This window comes from Manis pentadactyla, assembly GCF_030020395.1.
Source record: "Manis pentadactyla isolate mManPen7 chromosome 15 unlocalized genomic scaffold, mManPen7.hap1 SUPER_15_unloc_1, whole genome shotgun sequence".
Taxonomy (NCBI): domain Eukaryota; kingdom Metazoa; phylum Chordata; class Mammalia; order Pholidota; family Manidae; genus Manis; species Manis pentadactyla.
In genome coordinates this window covers 4,668,748-4,681,914 of record NW_026644588.1, presented here as the reverse complement: position 1 = coordinate 4,681,914, position 13,167 = coordinate 4,668,748, and the positions used below count along the sequence as shown (strand labels likewise).

At 50.7% G+C, this 13,167-nt stretch overlaps 1 long non-coding RNA gene and 1 pseudogene across 1 annotated transcript; both read left to right on the top strand.

The window, feature by feature from the left end:
• The first annotated feature begins 7,054 nt into the window (after window positions 1–7,054).
• LOC130682246 (uncharacterized) lies at window positions 7,055–8,256 on the top strand. The gene is made up of 3 exons (XR_008995455.1): window positions 7,055–7,124; window positions 7,651–7,755; window positions 8,134–8,256. It is a non-coding gene; the product is annotated as an uncharacterized LOC130682246 (long non-coding RNA).
• A 142-nt stretch (window positions 8,257–8,398) lies between these two features.
• Window positions 8,399–12,341, top strand: LOC130682299 (uncharacterized; annotated as a pseudogene).
• Window positions 12,342–13,167: the final 826 nt, after the last annotated feature.

The window sequence follows — 13,167 nt, the reverse complement described above, 5'->3', positions numbered from 1 at the left end:
GCACTAAGGCCGAGCCGCTCCCGGGCACCGGGATGGTTAACAGGAGCTGCGGGTGTGGGAGCTGGAGGAGGGGGTGGAAATGACACGAAGGTGCTCCCCGGGACAAGGACGCTCTGGGTGGCTCTGGACTCGGCAGCAGACCTGGGGGAGGCGCTGGGCCCTCTGCTTGTGCCGATACAGGATGGAAACCGTGGTGCTGCTGGGCCCGAGCCCGGGGCCCAGACACGACATGTCAGGAGATGATCAGGCGCCGCATGGACAACGGTGTGGTTCCGGCATTGATCACCCCTGAGCAGTGTCCCAAGTCCTTCTCCATCGAGGTGCCCAAGTCGCCGCATTTGCCCGTCGCGCACACGGGAGAAGATCCTCGTCAGGGTGCAGAGGATCCCGTGCGGGGATGTGGAGCAGTCACCGCGCTCGGGGGGCCTTCCCACCGAGCTCTGCCCGCCAGAGCTCCCGCGGCCGGCGGTGCCCACCTGGTGGACACTCCAGAGACAGGTGGTGCCCGAGGACACATCCCTGCCCGCTCTGTGGGCACAGACAAGGAGTTTGCATCCACGGTCACCCCAAAGTGGCTCCACCCCAAAGCTGCTGTTGTTGGGGGACCGACTCCTGTACAGAGGAGGGCTCTGGAGTCGGCACAGCCGGGCGCTTCGCAGTCACCCCTGCGGGCCTTCACCTGCGCCCAGTGAAGTGGAGGAAGAAATAGTAGCAAGGAAAAGAGAAATTCCCCAAGATCCCAGCCGTGGTCTGCATCAGGATGATGGTCCCCGGGCCCAGGTCCCTGGAGGCCGTCCTGCCGGGTCCCAGTCACTGAACCAGTGCCCTGCACGGAACCACGACGTAGGAGCTCCATGTATCATGTCGGCTGAAATGCAGCCGTCCCCACCCACCCTTAGGGTCTCCCTGGGCGTGGTGTTGGCGAAGTCGGAAATCCACACGTACAGGAATGAAACGGGGCCCTCTGTCACAGCTTACACGGAGACCAACCCAAAATGGATCGGAGACTTCAACGTAAGACCTAAAACTGTACAACTCCTTTGGGATAACATAGGAGGGAAGCTTCTTGACGCCGGTCTTGGCAATGATGCTCCTGGATTTGATACCAACAGCAGAAGCAACTAAAAGAAAGGACACATTGGACTGTATCAAACCAGAAAGCTGCTGCAGAGCAACGGGACCAGCCACCGAAGTAAAAGGCAACCCACAGAACCAGAGGGGGAAACCGCACACCGCCCGTCTGATAAGGGGCAAATCTCCAAAATACATAAGGTTCTCCCTACGACTCAGTAAGAGAACCCACCTGATAACCCAATTAACAAATGGGCAGAGTTCCTGATATTTTTAGATTATTTATTTATTTTTCGGTTATCTACATGATTAAATACTCACATTATTAAATGGGCAACATTCTTAAGTCGACAGTTCTCCAAGGGACATACAAATAAATGGTCAAAAGTTTAGAAAAAGGACCTCGATTTTATTAATCATCAGGGAAATGCAGATTGAAACTACAGTGAGATGGTAGGTCACATCTGCTAGGATGGCCACTATCCCCAAAACACAGAAGACAAGTGTTGGCAAGGATTTGGAAAAATGGGAGCCTTCTCCACTGTTGGTAGGAATGTAGAGTATTGCAGCCACTATGGAAAACAGTTTTGAAGTTCCTCAAAAATTATAATAGACCTATCCTATGATCTAGCAATTCCGTTTTTGGTCTAGATCCAAGAAATGAAATCAAGGTCTCAAAGGGATACCTAGATGCACAGATTCGTTACAGCATTATTCATGATAGCCAAGATATGGAAACAATTCAAATGCCCATTGATTAATGAATGGATTAAGAAAATGTGGCATATACATACAATGGAATAGTGTTCAAAATTCAAAAAGAAGGAAATCCTAAGTAGATGAACATGGAGGGCATTATGGTAAGTTATTTCACTTATTTCAGACAGTCACAGAAGGAAAATACTGTATGATTCCACTTATATGAGGAATCTAAAATAGTCAAGCTCATGGAAGCAGAGAATAGAATGGTGGTTGCCAGGTGCTGGAGGGGGAAGGGAGGTGGGTGGGGAGGTGTTGTTCAATGTGTACAGTCTCAGTGATGCAAGATGGATAAATTGTAGAGATCTGCTATACAATATAATTTATAAGAGTATGGGTATGGTCTATTCATCCATAAGAAAGAAACAAATCCTACCATTTGCAACAACATGGATGGAGCTGGAGGACACTGTGCTTAGTGAAATAAGCCAGGCGGAGAAAGACAAGTGCCAAATGATTTCCCTCATTTGTGGAGTATAACAATGAAGCAAAACTGAAGAAACAAAATGGCAGGAGACTCAGAGACTCCAAGAAGGGACTAGAGGTTACGAAAGGGGAGAGGTGTGGGAGGGAGAAGGGGATTGGGGGGTATTATATTTAGTACATGTGGTGTGGGGGGTCCCGGGGAGAACAGTGTAGCACAGAGAAGGCACACAGTGGATCTGTGGCATCTTGCTGCACTGATGGACAGTGACTGCCTTGGGGTATGGGTGGGGACCTGATAACATGGGTAAATGTAGTAACCACATTGTTTTTTCTGTAAAACCTTCATAAGAGTGTATATCAATCATACCTTAATAATAAAAAAAAGTATAGGTATTGTGTACTTGAAAATATGATAAGAGGATATATTTCATGCTAAGTGTTCTTACCACAAGCACACATACACACACACACACACACACACACACACACACAGGAACACAAGGAAATTTGGGAAGTGACAGATATGTTTGGTACTTTGACTGGGGTGGTGGTATCATGGAGGTATGCATATTTCCAAACTTCTCAAAATGTATACATTAAATATGTGCAATTTTTGTTGTATTAACTATAGGTCAATAAAGCTTAAAAAGAGAACAATCTAAAGTCATTCTTTTATTAAGAGACTTTTAAGAGTTGAATGTATAACCTTTGAAGACTACTCAGAATGTGTGAATCACTTATGAATGTTGTGTATATGGTAACTTTTCTTTAACAAGTCTATGAAGCATCACTATTATTACTTTCATTTTAAAGAGAAGAACATAGACAGGATATGGGATTTGTCTAAATTCGTACCCTATTTAGAGCCAAGTGTGGACCCGAATCTGGTTGAAAGAGTGCATTCAACCTTCATGCTATACTAAGTAAGCTAGATAGCTGTGTTCTTTGAATCATATATATATACCTAGTTTTGTTTTAGTTTTGTGGCTGAGTTGAAGCTGGAATTTATGCCTTACAGAGACAATTTTATACTTACTATGTGGGGTGGAGCGCCCCCCTCTATTTCTCAACTGCTTAAGGGATTATTTTTAAAAATCAGAATTTGGGTAAAACAAAGAAGAGCCAAGTAAGGCAAGTTAGCTGTCAACATACACTGATCCTCGCCTCTTTGTTTTCCCAGTTTACAAATCAATTACACTGCAGTGGAGGGACAACTGAGATGGGGAACCTCAGGAGAGATTCGAACACCTTCTAGAGACGCACTCGGTGCCGCGTGGGGGTTTGAGTCAGGGCTTCTGTCCTGATGCCCGTCAGTCTGTGCGTGGCAGAGCCCTCGAGCACAAAATCCAAACAGTGTTTCTGCCTCGGTTGGAAACGGAGTCCAGGCATTCCCATGCCTCCCAAGAGAATTTCATGTCAACATAAAATTCTGAAGGGCAGTGTTTCCTGAAATGAGAACACAGAGTTCTTAATTTATCCCAAGATACGGACAGGGTTGTAAGAATTGTTAGTTGACATGGGTGATCTGCTTCAATAAATTAATTTTGAGAAAAGAATATTCTCTAATTTAGTCTTGGACACTGATAGAAAGATGATAATGTGAGATCCATTGAACAACTGCCAATGTGATATTTCTGGGGAACAGAAGACATTAGTCATGGAAGCAGCATAGATTATCATCTATCACCATCTGGGATTTAGAAATGCACTTTTCAAATTTTCTCGTACACAACAATGCCCTGGAGGTCTTGTGAAATGCAGACTTTTGTTGTGGTCAATGTTGGGTGCGGCCCAAGATTCTTCATTTTCAGAAGCCCTCTACTGATTCCGGTGTCACCTCTCCATGGTGCACACAGAGAGTGACAGGGAACCGAGAGATTGAGGACTTTGTAATCAAGACAGTGTAGAGAAATAGTAGGGTTTAAAATCATTTTGAAAAGAGGAAAACCAAAAAACCTTAACATTTACTATATACTGGAAGTCATTCTAAAGGCTTTTCGCTTTAGGGTGCATCAAACCACAAAAATAATCTATTTTTATTGTCCAAGAGAGCCACCTTTCACTCAAACGGGAATCAAAGGAACCAAATAGTTTTAAAAACTCATTAGGCAGGACTTCAGCATTTCATTAAAAAAAAAAAATAAGGGAGAAATGTGGGATCCACATATAAATCAAGTATAAAAATCAAACGAATAATCATATCTGACTTGATTGTTTATAGTTGATGATGCGTGATCAAAACCGAAAGTTTCTGTGATATGACTGCCCTTGCACTGTTCACCATGTAAGAACTTGTTCACCATGTAAGAACTTGTTCACCGTGTAAGAACTTATTCACCATGGAAGAACTTGTTCGTTATGCTTCAGAAGATTGGAGACTGTTGAGAATTAGGCTTGGGGTTGATTAATGATTGTGCATTGAGTCCCCTATACAGAATTTTATTGTTGTTAAACAACCATTTGATCAATAAATATGAGAGATGCCCTTTCAAAAAAAAAAAAAAACAACTCATTAGGCAGGAACATCAGAAGTAGAGAAGTAAGGTTTTCAAGGTTTAAAAATAAGGTGCTTTAGAGGAAGAGAGAACACAGTGATCCACCAAGGATGGGACAGTTACTGGAAAGCCAGCCGTTAGCTCTTCCTGCCGGTCTCATCTCCTAATTCTCCGAGCTTCCTCAGATGAGATTATCTTTAGAAGTCACACCTGAGCTCTGAGACACGCATCAGTACGCCCTTGCCCATGCCAACTGCAGGAGGGCTTTGATGAGCAGAAGAGGCCTCTCTCTCCCCTGCCCTTTGTCCTAAAGAGAGGACACACGTAGGTAAGAAACCCACCTGAATATGGACCCCACCTACCCATACCTCTCTGAGAATTCTGGGAACACCACCTGACTCCTTCATCCTTTAGTCTCTGTTAAGAGGTGAGGCTACAGCCCTTCCTCAACCCCCAAATCCTCTCTGTATTCCTCTCAGTCTCTGGCTGCTCCCTCCCGTCCTGATGCCTGCTGGCTTCCAGGTCCCCTGGGGGCTGGAGAGCAAGATCCTCCTGCGCTGTCATGGAATCTGTCGCCTGGACCTGGCGTTTTCAGCATCAGATGTGGGCTCTGATTCTGTGGGTAAGCGGAGTGCTTGGGTGACCCCTGCCCCCGAGGCACACCACACGCCCTAGTCTGTCCCCGGAGGCACAGTGAGCCAGGCCGTCCTCCAGGCAAAGCCCTGGGTGCTGCTGAGCCCCTTGCCAGGGGGACGCTGAGTCATCCCATCCCGGGCACGTTGCAGAATGCACAATCATTAATCAACCCCAAGCCTAATTCTCAACAGTCTCCAATCTTCTGAAGCATAACGAACAAGTTCTTCCATGGTGAATAAGTTCTTACACGGTGAACAAGTTCTTACATGGTGAACAAGTTCTTACATGGTGAACAGTGCAAGGGCAGTCATATCACAGAAACTTTCGGTGCCTGAATCTTTATAAGGCATAGGCTTTATATTTTAGAGCCGTTTCTGGCTCACAACAATATCGAGCACAAGGATCAGAGATTTTTCATATGCCCCCCATCCCCACCCACCCCCACACCTGCACAACCTTCCCCACTGGCAGCATACGTATAAATATTTTCACATAGTACATAGTGTTAATGATGTATGTGAATCTTTTAAAAATCCTTGGGCATGACGAAGACCAAATCAGAGTGCGTTGTTTCAGATGCACCCAGAGGAGAGAAGATGAAGCCAGGGAGCAGCAACACAGTCCATCCGGTGGGAGGGAAGGGGACCGCTGGGTGACGTGGGATTCGGCCGGGCCGACTGAGTTAGCAGGAGGGAAGCCCGGGGGCCGGAGGCGGTATGAAGTCCAGCAGAATGGACCGTGTCCCCAGTGGGCTCCACCGCCACCCTGGAAGCCCCTCCGTCTCCAGTGGGCTTTGCCCAGCGTCCACATCTCCTGAGCGGCTCCAGACAGGCAGCAAAACCACAGGTCAGTTTCCATTGCCGTTTGGGGCCTCGGTTTATGTCTGACGAGAAATGGGAGGAAACAGAAAGAGGGCTGGTTTAGGTGTTGAGATAAGGGTGAGTTAACCGTTTAATACGATTTTGTAGCACAGAGCCTGATTCAAAAAATACTTTGAAAATGTTAATGTTTAGATGAAGGGCCAAATTTCCAAAGAATGGCCACCCAGCCCCTGGTTTGTGTCGGGTGGCGGGTGAGCAGTTATGGGGCCCTGGTGCCTTTGACCGAGAGCCTTTAAAAATCAGTACGTAGTTTATTAACATATCTTTTCTCCCGGTGTATTCACGAGAGCTTGTTTGGATCTGGCTGGGATTCGGGTCCCCAAGCCCGAAACAACCTAGAGCAGCGTCCTGGCTGTAAAGCTCTCAGCCCGATGCAGAGGCAAGACTTTTTCTGCCTTAACTGGTGATTCGGAAATGCTTCCTCACGACTCGATTCTGGTCATTTACAATTTGAAGAGGAAAGCACACTGTATTCTAGATTTTCAAATATGTTTGGCTCAGGACTAGAATTAACATTCCCTGGCCCTTTCTGTGTCTACAGCAAAGTTGTCTATTTTCCCCCTAATATAATCTGATACATTTTGTTATCTTTTTATGACAGCCTGTGGTAAAATGTGTTGTATTGCTGTTTTCAGAGAATCATGTTTTCCTGTTATATTCTATTCAGTTTTCCAATAGATCCTATCGATATTCGACTAACAAATGCCAACTTTTTGGTCCTTTTATTACCTTTTGCCTTTGCCTCCGATTTCTTAAGATGAACACTTCCTGCGGTTTCAGGTTTGTTTGTGACGGACCCACATGGATCAAGGAGTTCCCCTTGAACCCGGGTTTCTCTCTGCTCCTAAGCTTTGACGTAAGTTCTTTAGCTGTTATTTTCTTTATGATTTCCCTGTTAAAGTCATTTTTGATTTTAAGGAATCTGATTTCATGAATTTCTGGGTATGTATTTCATAGTTTATAAAACACTATTGTGAAGAAGTTAAATAATGTGGTTATAGCTAATTTTATTAAATTATGACAAAAAAGGACGATAGGTTGTAAGATAACCAGTTTTGTAACATAGTGAATTTTCTTTGAGACCAATTATGTGATCACTTTTCCCAAGTATTTTATGGCATTTGATGTAAGGACTCTAAGTAAGGAAACTGCATTTTGTATATAAATAAAACATGTTACATCTAGTGGAGAAACTAAAAAATCTTCACCTTATTCTCACTCTCTGATACCATGTTACTAGTAGAAGGATATGTACATGGAGTTTGAATGACAGTGCAAGGGAGTGATGGGCGGGCAGGAGAGCTGGGTGCTGACTGCACCCTGCTTGTGCCGGATTGCAGGCGTGTGCAGGACTCAGTGGTTTTATTTTCCACCCCCCACAGGTCAACAGAACCCCTGGGACAGGACCAACACTGATGGACCCCAACAGGCTTTCGATGGAACAGGGGAAACTATTCTTCAAGCAGCTTGGGATTCCACAGAGAGATGTGAGTATGGGCCGTGCTGGGACGAGGGGACACGGGCAGGACTGAGGTGGACTCCAGTCTAGCATCAGAGCTGAGACAGGCCCTCCCACGACCAGGGCTGAAATTCAGTGATTTGCAGTATGGACGCCGACCACTTACATGGACACGTGGGGGTCAGAGGGACAGGGTGTGGGCGGCTGTGGCCCTCGGCTACCCTGGGGGGCCCCCAGCATTCCCTAAACATGGGCTGTCACCCTTGGTACCACTTGGAGGTCATCACCCAACTCCCCGTGGGACTGGAGGAAAGATTATGGGCACCAGAAATTGGGAGCTGGTTTATCCTGTTACCCCAAGGCGTCTTCCTGCATGCAGACCTCTTGACTCTATTTTCTCCATTAGATTGACCTGATGACCGAGGAATGGGTAGTTGTCACTCCTGTGGAGGTGATGCTCCAGCTTCCCCTGATGCCAGGAGAGGATCCAGCTGCCTGCTGTGTCTGAAACAAGAAACATCAGCTGTCAGTGCGCTGGCCTCACACAGCTGCACAAAGACACGGAGTCCAGCACCAGAGGTTGGACCATGTCCGGGCATCATGCGGGCAGGGATTCCCTGCAGGGCACAGGTGGGGGCTGTTCATTTCTGCCTGAACGTGCTGGGAGGCCCATGACGCATGTGTCCCTCACTGTCATAGAGGCTTTCATGTGTGAGCTGCCCGGTGTGAATTTGCACCCATAGCGAGCTTGCACGGGCACCCTCGGATGGCTCTCTCCTGTGTGGCTTTGTGCGTGCCTCTGTTGAAATCGGCATGTGGTTACGGGCGTCACGTATGAAATCGCGCAGGTGTTCACTGCTTCATATCGAATGTTGGCAAAGCTTTGTCCAAGGAACCGGCACGGCTTTGCAGTAAGATGTCCTGTGATAATGGTGAGTTTCCTGGAGATAGGTGGGAAAAGAATCAGCAGCTATTGGCTGCTTGGGTATTAGCCTTGATAAATACTGGGAGGTGCGCTAAGCTCGGAGGGAGTGGCGGCCCGGAAACCCGGAACACGGGCCTGAGTCACACCGACATTTCAGGCAGGAACCGCACAGAAGCCCTGACCGCCGCAGTCCAGGCTCCCGCGGACGGGCACCTCATTTCCCCACTGATATACGAGGCGGTCTTTTTCCAGGACGTGTCCCGTCCTGGAGTGAGTAATGACTGGAAAAGGCCGCAGAATGACACAGAACGGGACATCTGTTGATGAGAAGACCGCACCACTGTGGGGGTGACAGCACGGGGAGAGAGCCCCCCCGTGCACTTAGAGCAGCAGGGGTGTGCGGGGCTTCTGTCTCTGTGTCGACATGCTTTTTTTCGTCCTTTTCTCGCGACTAGGAAATCCAACAATCAGTCCCCGAGGGAGAAGCACCAGAAGCCCAGGGACGTGAGGCGGGTGGCAGGTCACAGCGCACAGCCTCGGCCCCAGAGACCCGGAGCCCAGACCCTGAGGAAGCCGCAGAGGCCAGTGGGGCCGAGGGCTCGCTCACCGGAGGAGGAGGACACCAGGGCAGTGGGGGCGGGGACCGTCCAAGACCCCGGGGGTCAGCACGGCCCCCAGAGAGTGGACTTCACGTGGGAAACACAGCGACTGTGCCTCAAGCGCGCTCACGGTCCGAGGCTGGCCTGGTTCGTGGGGTCCCCCCTGGTGATTGGGAGCAGCCTCGTCATGTGCATGTGCAGCTTGCTGTTGGTTCTGTATTCAAATCCAGTCCCTGACCATCACCTTCAGGCACTAATTCCTTCCTCTCAGGTCACTTTCTAAAGTGGGCTCTGGGCAGGGCCGTGATTCTTAAATGTCCAGGCAGCCAACGGGCCGCCGGTTCTATGCCCTGTCCCACAAGCCCATACCCGACGCCGGATATCTGTCCTTGTCCTAACCTGCCAACACCGCCCGTGATTTCTGCTGACTCACTGCCCACCCAGCTGCCCCTACCCCCAATCCCACCCCCACAGGCCAAGGGCAAGAACTGTGGGGCCTCTGGCCACAAGGCCAGCAGCAGGCGGTGCCCCATGAAGTGCTGGGCCGGAGCCACTGCCCCCAGCCCTTGGGCTCCCGTAGGAAGGAGAACCAGGCCACCAGGAAGCCCCAGGACCTCCGGACTCCAGGCTTCTTGTACAAGCCCGCCAGAGAGAAGGAGCCAGTTCCCAGGTGAGGAATGGCGAGTTGGGATGGGACTGGGTCTCGCCTCCTCGTACCCTGTGCAGCCACTCAGGACAGACGGGGAGACTGAGCCGGGGGGCCAGGAGCCCCGTGCCCTGCGGGGCGCACGCTCAGAGCTCACTCTGGTCCTGAGCATCACGCAGCAGGAAGGACCTCCTAGGCGGGTGCCTCTGGAGCGCGCGCTGGCCACCTGCCTGCCTCTGAAATTCAATTTCGTATGTGTCGTCTGGCTCATCGTCTTCCTTCTGACATAGAGGAGGGTCTCGTCTTCTGCTATTTGCACCCTGTTTGTTGTACTGGCCTGCCCTATTCCCTTTCTTCTGCGTTGCTTGTTATTTTCACATTTGCTGGATGTCAGTGCCCCGCGAGGCGTCTGGTAAGAGGTTCCTTCTCCCACGGCAGCCCGCCAGGCCAATGCCTGTGCCAACAACCCAGAGCAACCCGTCCCGGGCGCTGTTCTCACAGGTCAGCCCCCTGTCAGGACCCCCCACGGGAGGCCGCTCTGTCCCACGCGGCCTCTCGACAAAGCTCGGGCACTGAGCGCCCACGGCCCAGCCCAGGGGCACCCGGCGGGCCTCGCTGGCCCATCCCACCCAGCTCTGAAGAGCCGCTGTCGCGCGCCTCTCCCGGCCCGGCCGGCAGCCCGATGTCCCCTCCCGCGACGCTCCCCAGCCCGCCGGGCAGAAGCGCGCCTTGCCCGGCGTCCGCCCCCGGGCACAAGTCGGGCGGTGGAGCCTCGAAGCCAGCAGGTGGGAGGTTTCCCCAGGCCCCCAGCCAGGCTTGCCAGGACTCCCCAACGCAGGCAGGACTCAGCCTCTGCCCAGCCCCGCCGCCGAGTTCTCGGGCAGCTGCTCTGCGGGCTGGCCGGGCTCCTCCCTTCTCCCCGTGTCCCTGTCCTCAGTCCGAACACGCACCCCCAGGGACCGGGAAAGGGCAGCCCCGATGCCCAGCCGTGGCCTCCTGGCGCCACCCCGCTCACCGCGCCTGGGCGCAGGCCAGGCCTACAGGGCCCCCGACCCCCGCCGCCCAGGTGAGTGTCCCCTCCGGGCCTCCAGCTGACCCCCCTCCCTCCAGAGAAGGGCGCAGCCGCTGGTCAGGGACCCCGCGCGGAGCGCACACCGAGGGCCAGGTGCGCCGCGCCCCCCGCCGTTCCTTCCTCCTCCGAAGAGAGCGACTGTGCGTGTGTCCCCCCCACGGAGAGAGGGGGAAGTGACTGACAGGCGGACTGGGGGAGGCCCAGGAGCCGCGTGTCCGCCGAGCGCCCGTCCCCAGGAGGCGCCTGTGCGCACGCAGGCCCGCAGATGGCACTGGGGGTCGCGGGGCAGACGCTGCCTGTGAATGACATAAATGTGTGTTGAAAGTGGAGCCTATGAAGTTGTCGTCCGCAGACCTTTGTACATTAGATACAAGCGTGCAAGAAACTGAGTCGGCATGAGGAAACCACTTGCACTCTTGTGTCAATAGAAAGCTCTGAAATCCGCGTGTTTGCGCGAGGAAATGACTGAAGCTTTGGGAAACTGTGAAAAAGGCCTACTTATGACTGTGGGGAGGGTCGGCCCCTTCAGTACCCTCTCCCGAGTGTGGAGTTTTTGACTCTGTGTTTCAGTGGAAACTCTCTGTGCCGTGGGGAATGGGGAATATTCTCTTAACCTCGTACGTTTTGTTATGAAGCACTGATGTAGTGTTTGATTAGTTTCTTTCAACATTAATAAAATTCTCTGAAATACAACGCGTATTACAGGTGTTTTATTTTGTCACTGTCACCTCAGGTCAATTTACTCTTCTTCATCCAGTTTTATTTACCTGCATAAAGAGGACCTGATACATACAGTGTAATCCACGGACCTGCAGCTTGTATGAAATGCAAACCCTCGGGCCCAAGCCAGCCCTCCTGACCTAGTGCCTGGGCACCGAAGAACAATTCCAGGTGTTTCACATGTAGGTTAAAGTGCAATAAGCACTCACATTGCAAGTTCACAATTTGCACGTGAGAATAACTTGGTGCGTTTAAAAACTATGACAGCTGGTTCCTACCTCCAGAGCTTTTCATTTATTGGGCTTGGCTTGAGGTGGAATAACAGGTAATAGAAAATATACAGACTGTCTGTGCCTCTGGTTCCCAGCACAGAGTTTCCCAAACGCCTTTAATTTCCTGACTGCTAAGAGCACCCCAGGGGCATTGATTGTTCTAAGGAGGTGGCTCTGGGTGGGCTCCTGGGTGGGGGCTGGTCACCGGGAAGACCCAGCCAGGATCAGAAGCCTGGAGTTCTCAGCCCCACCCTCCATCCTCTGGAGAGAGGCGAGGGGGTGAAATGGAGGTAATGACTGATCATGCCCAGGTGTGGAAGCCTCCATGCGTCCTGGGCGTGGGGCATTCAGAGAGCTCGCAGGCTGGTGAACACGTCAGCTCCGGGAGGGAGATGTGTCGTCTTCAACAGAGTGGAAAAGGTAAGGCAGATGTTTTTCTGAGTTCTGAGGCCTTCTGCTCTGGCAAGTTAATGGAACCTAAAGGATGGTGGGGACGTGGGAATCTCTGATCTGTAGCCCATGCATCAGACACACGGGGTAACCTGGGCTTGAGGTTGGTTGGAAGGGTCTGGTGGGGAGGGGCGCAAGGGGGACAGTCTCGTGGGACTGAGCCCTCAGCTGCAGGATCTGGTACCGTCTCTGGGTAGGTGGTGTCCAAACTGAGTTGAATTCTTGGATAGCCTGCCGGGGTCTGAGACTCGCTGTTGGGGTGGGGCAAACGGCCACGCAGCTGGTGACCGTGTAGAGGTGAAGTGCTCTGTCCCTATAGTGAAGGAGGCAGACAGGAGAGAATCACAGAGGTGGAAAACACAGCTTTTCCTTATTTATGTGGACAGAGGGATTGTGAAACTTTCCGTGTTATTGGTGAGCAGGCAGTAAAAGCTAAAAACTCTAGAGGGGGTGGGTTAAGATAACACATTTCACTAACCTATCTTCCTGGGGAAATTCTGTCCAGAATCAGGAAGAATAAAAAGCAATTGTCAGCCTAAAGTTCTCAGGAGGCCATAATTAAGCAGAAGTGTTTATCTGGGATCAAGGAATTGCAGCTTGGGGCCCACAGATTTGGGGAGCAACCCAAATAGCATCCCACCAGGGGCAAAACTCAGGGGTTTTTAAGGACTTGAAAAGGAATGTTGTTTGCAGAGAATTTTGACCGGTATTGGGGGCAGAAAAATAATCTTGGTCCAACACAGGTGGCCGCGATGG